Source organism: Megalobrama amblycephala, linkage group LG1 (assembly GCF_018812025.1).
Source record: "Megalobrama amblycephala isolate DHTTF-2021 linkage group LG1, ASM1881202v1, whole genome shotgun sequence".
Taxonomy (NCBI): Eukaryota; Metazoa; Chordata; class Actinopteri; order Cypriniformes; family Xenocyprididae; genus Megalobrama; species Megalobrama amblycephala.
This window is the reverse complement of record NC_063044.1, coordinates 69404832-69411709: the sequence shown is the minus strand read 5'-3', so window position 1 is coordinate 69411709 and position 6878 is coordinate 69404832. Positions and strand designations below refer to the sequence as shown.

The 6878-nt window shown below is 36.8% G+C and overlaps 1 long non-coding RNA gene across 1 annotated transcript; it reads left to right on the top strand.

The window, feature by feature from the left end:
- The first annotated feature begins 4920 nt into the window (after window positions 1-4920).
- Window positions 4921-6589, top strand: LOC125248976. The gene is made up of 3 exons (XR_007180460.1): window positions 4921-5248; window positions 5561-5596; window positions 6512-6589. It is a non-coding gene; the product is annotated as an uncharacterized LOC125248976 (long non-coding RNA).
- The last annotated feature ends 289 nt before the right edge of the window (window positions 6590-6878 follow it).

Sequence of the window (6878 nt, the reverse complement as noted above, 5' to 3'; positions counted from 1 at the left end):
ATTGAAATCCACTAGAAGGAGAAAAATCCTGGAATGTTTTCCTCAAAAACCTTCATTTCTTTTCGACTGACGAAAGAAAGACATGGATATCTTGGATGACATGGGGGTGAGTAAATTTATCAGGAAAAGTGTATTTAAAAGTGGACTAATCCTTTAAAACAAGATGATGACAGTATATTAACTCACAATTCAGACATATTAAATGAAAAAATCTTTAACGCCCGGTCCACACTGCACGCTTGAGCCGCTACATCGTCACTGCAGTGGCTCCAAGCTACATATAAAGTGAGCCATCTGAAGTGCGCCTCCTGTCAAAAATGCTCCTGGCTGACAGTATTGTTGAATTTCTGCCATGTCAGAGCCAGGCTGAGGATAGCAGAGCAGCCGTCTTTTAGTACAAAGACAAGGATCCTCTTGAGAATGTCATCTGGTAACTGTAGAAATGAAACATAATTTAATAAAGAGTCATTACAAGCCATTTTCATCAACATTAAAGTGATAGACACATGCAAACACATGTAAAATGTCATCCTGTGAAACCCTCGACATCTTTGCTGGGAGTGTAGGTCCCTTCAAAATGTAAAACATAAAAAAACAGATTGCTTATGAAACAGCTACACATTTATACATGCTTCTTTCACTACTTTTCACCAAAATATTACCAAAGTGCTACGTCTCCTTTTCCTGGGGACACGAAAGACAGGCGGCGGCCTTCCATCCCCCATCTCCCTGCCTTCCGGTGTAAAATGGGCAAATCTTCGACCATGTCTGCAATTGAACTTGACTAAATAAATTCATCATGCTTTCCCACTTTGATAGTAGTATCTATTAATGTGCTACTTTTCGTTTCACAAACCATACCCCTCAATCACAAGGTTCTCCAGCAAAACCTTGCTCCACCACCTCCTCAGATATGGCATGTCAGACTGAAGATGAGAACAGTTGCAATGTAACTCACCACAATTAACAAACATTTTCATGTCAACACTAAGACAGTGGTGAAATCAAATGCTGCCTCCATACAGGCATACTGTAGGCAGAAAGGATAATATGTTGCCATGTCTTTGGATGAGTATTAATTCACCAAGATGAATAAAATTAGGTGCTCAGTAAAAGTGTTAAAGGGTTAGTTCACCCAAAAATGACATTTTTGTCACGTATCACTCACCCTCATGTTGTCCCAAACCCGAAAGACCTCTGTTCATCTTTGGAACACAAATTAAGATATTTTTGATGAAATCCGAGGGTATCTGATCCACACATAGGCAGCAATGTCCTTGCACCTTTTGAGGTCCAGAAAGGTAGAAAAGACATTGATTAAATAATCAATGTGACTACATTGGTTCAACCTTAAAGGGATAGTCCACCCAAAGATGATTCTGTCACCATTTACTCCCCCTCAAGTTGTTCAAAACCTGTATTTTTTTTTTTTTTTTTGTTCTTCTGAACACAAAAGAAAGATATTTGGAAGAATTTTCGTAACCAAGCAGATCTCGCACACCATTGACTACCATAGTATTTTTTTTTTTTTTTTTTCATACTATGGTAGTCAATGGTGTGTGAGATCTGCTTGGTTATGAAAATTCTTCCAAATATCTTCCTTTGATGACAGAATTTCCACCTTTGGGTGAACTATACCTTTAATGTTATGAAGCGACGAGACTATTTTATTGATGGCTTTACTACCTTTCTGGACCTCAAAAGGAATGTAATGACAATTGCTGGATCATATACTCTCAGATGTTATCAAAAATATCTTAATTTGTTTTCTGAAGATGAACGAAGGTCTTACGGATGTGGAATGATGTGGGAGAGTGATAAGTGACAAATTTCATTTTTGGGTGAACAAACCCTTTAGTGGGCATAATGGACATGGTGAGGACACAATGGATGTCATGTGGACATCAATAAACATCCTGAAAATGAGCTTGGCAACTCACCATAACTATGAATACTCCACAGTCAATACCAAAATGTTATAGGGATAACCTCTGTTTGAAGAAAGAACACCCATTATAAAGAATTTACAATGACTATCGATATTATACATGTTGTTCTTGTGGCCCATGGCCCAGGCATGAGCTTTTGTTCAACAGTCCTGATGAAAATCAAGAAAGGATTACGAGGAATACTTAATTTAAATACACACAGTGTAATTCTGGGGAACACAAACAGTTTCAGAAATGCAGATCATTGAGTGTTTGGTTGAACATGAGATGCAAACCCTGACAGCAACATAGTGTGGCCCAGATCCGGCCCACATCTGGTACATGTGGTTTACATGCGGACCAGATGTGGGTCGGATCTGGCCCGACACTATGTTGCTGTCAGGGAACAATGCTTACATCCTCTGAACGTAAAGAGGTACAATAACTATGTATAGTTTGTCCAAGCAGCCTTGACAAGTCAGGAGAACATAACTGCTAAGACTAGATGCTCTAAAGTTGGCAAGACAAAGGAACATGACTGCCGAAAGTAGTTGCATTAGGGGAACGTGACTGCTGAAACAGATCATCCTGTTAACCTCAAGATGTCCCGGTATGGCTTGTGGCCAAAGCCTTGTTCCCACTGTGCAAACATCGAATCGAGGAACAGTATTCCTCTTTTGAGAGGCATCATCACCTATGAGAATGATCTTGGCAATGAGTTACAGAGTCTGTACAGATAATGTTAAATTCCAGGAAGAAGTAGTTACTTTTACCCATTTTGGCAAAAAACAAAACAAAAAAAAAACTGCTCGGCAATTTGGCTATTTAACCACCCTTTCGGCTCAGGGACGAGTTGGATCCTGCGCAGTATGTCCTTTGGATCTGTGGCATTCTTCTCTTGGAAGCGTTCATTTAAGACATAGTGCTCAGATGATCCAGTGACCAGATGAGCATTTTCCTCCTCACAGTGAACCCTTTCATGTAGCCATGGCAGTGACACCTGCAATTTTCCATCCCTGGCTGCCTTCACCTTGTCTTCTGTGGGTTCAGACAGTCTGCCTTCATAAAGGCCCGATATACTTCAAACGAAATCGAAGAAAAAACTGTGGCATCATTTCGAACAAAATCAGGCTAAAACAAAGTTCGTTTTGTGTTCTTTTTGGAAGTTCGAAATAGCTTCCCAAAGCAAACTTACAGGAAAAGTTCACTTCAGCTGCAAAACACCTTCATGCCACCATTGGTCCGTGATGATAATGTAATAGGAGTCCCTGGGACTTTCAGCACATAGATTAAATTTGATGCTGTATACAATGCCATGTGGGCAAAGTATTAAAGACCATACACCTGAGAGTAAATATTCAATAGATTGTAAAGTGTGTAATGAACTTAATATCATGGTTTACGGAGCGACACTGTAACATACCAGATGCACCCCATATGCTTTGGAAGACCTTGTCATATGTTTGTCTGCTCTTCATGTTCTCCTTCAGTCTTGTTATGAGATCAAGGCGGGAGCTGATGACATTTATGACAAACAGTAAACAGACCATTTACTGGACACTTTCTTTCATCACCAGGCTACATCACCTTTTGTTTTGTCAACTTATCAATCAGATGGTCCTCAGTAACACTGCTCAGCTGTGCTTCAGTTGAAGAGGGGCATGTTCTCACTTTTTTGAACACTGTGTTAAGAAAAGTGCCACTTTGACTCCTTTGACACTTTGTTTGCAGTGCCTACAAAATGTGATGCATTATTTATAATCCAAATTGTGTTTACAATGTACAATCTGATAAAAAAATAGTATTCACCATAACTCACTTTGGAAAAAAAACATGACTTATCATGGCAAGATGAAGAGAATTCCAAAAACTCTCAATATCCTGTTCACCGTTGAAGTCTTCAGGGGGTGCTTTGAGGTCACTGACTGTAATGAATCACACCATAAGGGAAAAGAAAGACCTCTGGCTGGTAGCGTTCTCCTCTCTAAAGCAGAACATCTTTCTCTCTTTGTGTATCCTTCACTTTCTTTATATGTGACTGATTGTACTGCTAAAGGTGAAAATTTCCCTTAACTTTATATGGAAAAACAGGTCTCTCAAACTTAAAAAGCAGTAATTTCCAACTGTAGAAGTGTCTTACATTTTCATAATATTATTAATGTGTTTAAAATAAACTGGCTTAAGATGTCTAATAAATCCAAATTCTATATGTTTTTTTTTTTCCTAATTATATCTTTAATAAAATTGGAGGCCTATAACTTTTATCTTAAAATGTAATTATATGTATAATAAACTCCCTGTTAAACTGTCTAATTTCCATCAGCTGACTCTTCTTGCATGGAAATTGTGTTACTTTCACAATTTCTTACCACGCAAAACTCTTCTGTGGAATAATATGAATATAACGGTTTGGAACAAATCTCTATTTTTCCCAACTGGTTTAATAGAGGTTATTTGACAATTCTGGTAATATCTTATCCTATGAATGCTTTATGACTGTCCATGACTTCCCTGTTCCTTTTAAAGAATATAATACCGTGATTAAAGCTCTTCCTACAGGTCTAGTGCAATTGGTTAAGAGCCACATAATATACAACCAGAAAGATACAAAGGAGTTGGCTTTGTTATTGGATGGCATTAGCATTTATGACAAGAAATGTAATAATAAACACATCTGACAGATTTTTCAGAAAAGAGACCAAATTCGCTCTAGAGGAAGATCTCATTGGGCTGCCCTAATTGACAATATCGACTGGAGAAAAGCATGGTTGTTAGCCTATTAATATTTTATTCCTAATAAGACTAAACAAGTCCACTTTAAAATACTGCATAAGACATTGGTATTTAAACAATATCAAAATATGTTGATATTCTTATTACTCGCTCATTTTGTGGTCATGAAGATGAAACATTGATACATTTATTCTATTTTTGAATTAGTTCAAAAGTTTTGGTCAAACTTATACTCCCATTTAAATAAAACCCCCATTAATACACAATCTTTTAATTTGAAAGATATTATTTGTTATTACACTTACTCCAACAAATCTAAAGAATATATTTTCTTTTTTTTTTTCCCTTTTTTTTTATTTTGTTTGCCAAATTTTTTATCCATTAACAGAAATTTATGAGCTCACTTCCTACTCCTAGACAAATCTTTGATCTACTGGTTCTTGACACAAAAATACAAATCGTTTTAATAATTATTTGTGTATAATTGTGTTTTAAATCTAGTCAGAGTTCCAGTGTTCTCTGAGAAACGATGGCGTTGTGGACTGTCTATCTGTCTCTCTGTCTTCTGGTCGCTTTGAATGCTTCGGGTAAAACTATTATTCCACGTCTCACTTCATAACTGTTATTTTACCATGAATTGTATGTAACAGTATGTGCACCTGTGTTTGTCTCTGAATTATCATGATAATATTAAGAAAATAACACTAATTAAAAATAACAATAATTATATCATTATATCAGCTGAAGTTGTTGATTCTTATGAATTATATTATATTATTTTGACAATACTATACAACACCAAATATGCCTGTTAATTTGCAGTATATATTTATCAGTAGTTGTAGTAGCACTACTGCTAGCAGTTCTGTTTTAAAAATGTGTATTTCTTTCTTTTTAAGTGGAAACGGGTCCTGTTGAAAATAAAGATTGTGGCAGTAAGTCTTCTTTTGTCTTCTTCATGTCTAGTACAGTACAAAAGTCCAAAACCTGTGCATTTCTCCACCATAACAAGTGTGTGTAACACCTGATGATCATGTTCTCCAGCATGCTTTAAAATGATCTAAAGAGCATCTTGGAAACTATTTTAAATCCTTTGTTTATTTAAGGTACACTATGTAGCTTTTTTGTTCAAAATAAACAACATTTAAATAATGAGTCAATACATCATCAATCCTTCTTACAAAACATGATTCACTGATTCACTATGGTAAGTCTATTATAAGTGTTTATATTTTAGACCAGAACAGTTTTCCGACATACATCACTCGCCCATGTGTGTCTCGTCACATCCGTAAATAGAGAAAAAGTTGCTCCGGCCGCTTTGACGCGTGTCTGGTGTGGGAGTGGCACAGGTTAGCTGTCACAAGAGCAAGAAAGGAAGAGATGGAGCAGCTGAATCTCCAACCTCTGGAGAATCGCCCATTTTAAATAAACACTGAACAGAGGAGAGTCTGCTAGAGAAAAGAGAACGCAACAGAGCTCGTAATAAAACAAGAATCAACATTAGCTCGGCTTTAGATGACGAGAACTGAGGGGATTTGAAATGTTGTAAAAGTGACACAGCGATTAAGGAATTTTTGAGGTATTTAATTCCAGGACCAGATAGACTGCCATATGTAGCTCTCTAACAGAGTTCACTGTACAGCATCTTTTGTGAAGCGTCGCCTTCATCTCCGCAGTCATGCGAAGCCAAAGCACAATTGAAACAGTGTTGCATGCCTTTTTGTTTTTTAAACCGATAAAGGGCCAAAAGTTACATAGTGTACCTTTAAATGAAAGTTATTCATTTAATTTCATGAAAGGTCATTAAAGGTAACAACATAATAACAAACAAACCTTCCATTTAACAGTCTGTAAGGCAGGATGGACTGCCTATGGATGCAGATGCTTCAAGTTTTTCAATGACCCTTCATCATGGTCTTATGCCGAGGTATGATACATTCAGCTTCTGATATGACATTAAAATCATAAGAATATTCTTGGATTAACTCTGTAAACATCTGTGACACCTGTCAGTTATCAGAGGAAAGTCAATTCAACTTGTTCCTCAGTTTAAAAACAAAATATGTTAACAGTAAAGAAATTACAGTGGAGCTCCAGGATGTGAACAAACATCTCTGTGATACTGAAACATCATAATGGTCTGAAAATACAGACACAACACATTTCATGTTATCATGAGAGGATCACTTAATTTATGTGAAGTTATATCTAATC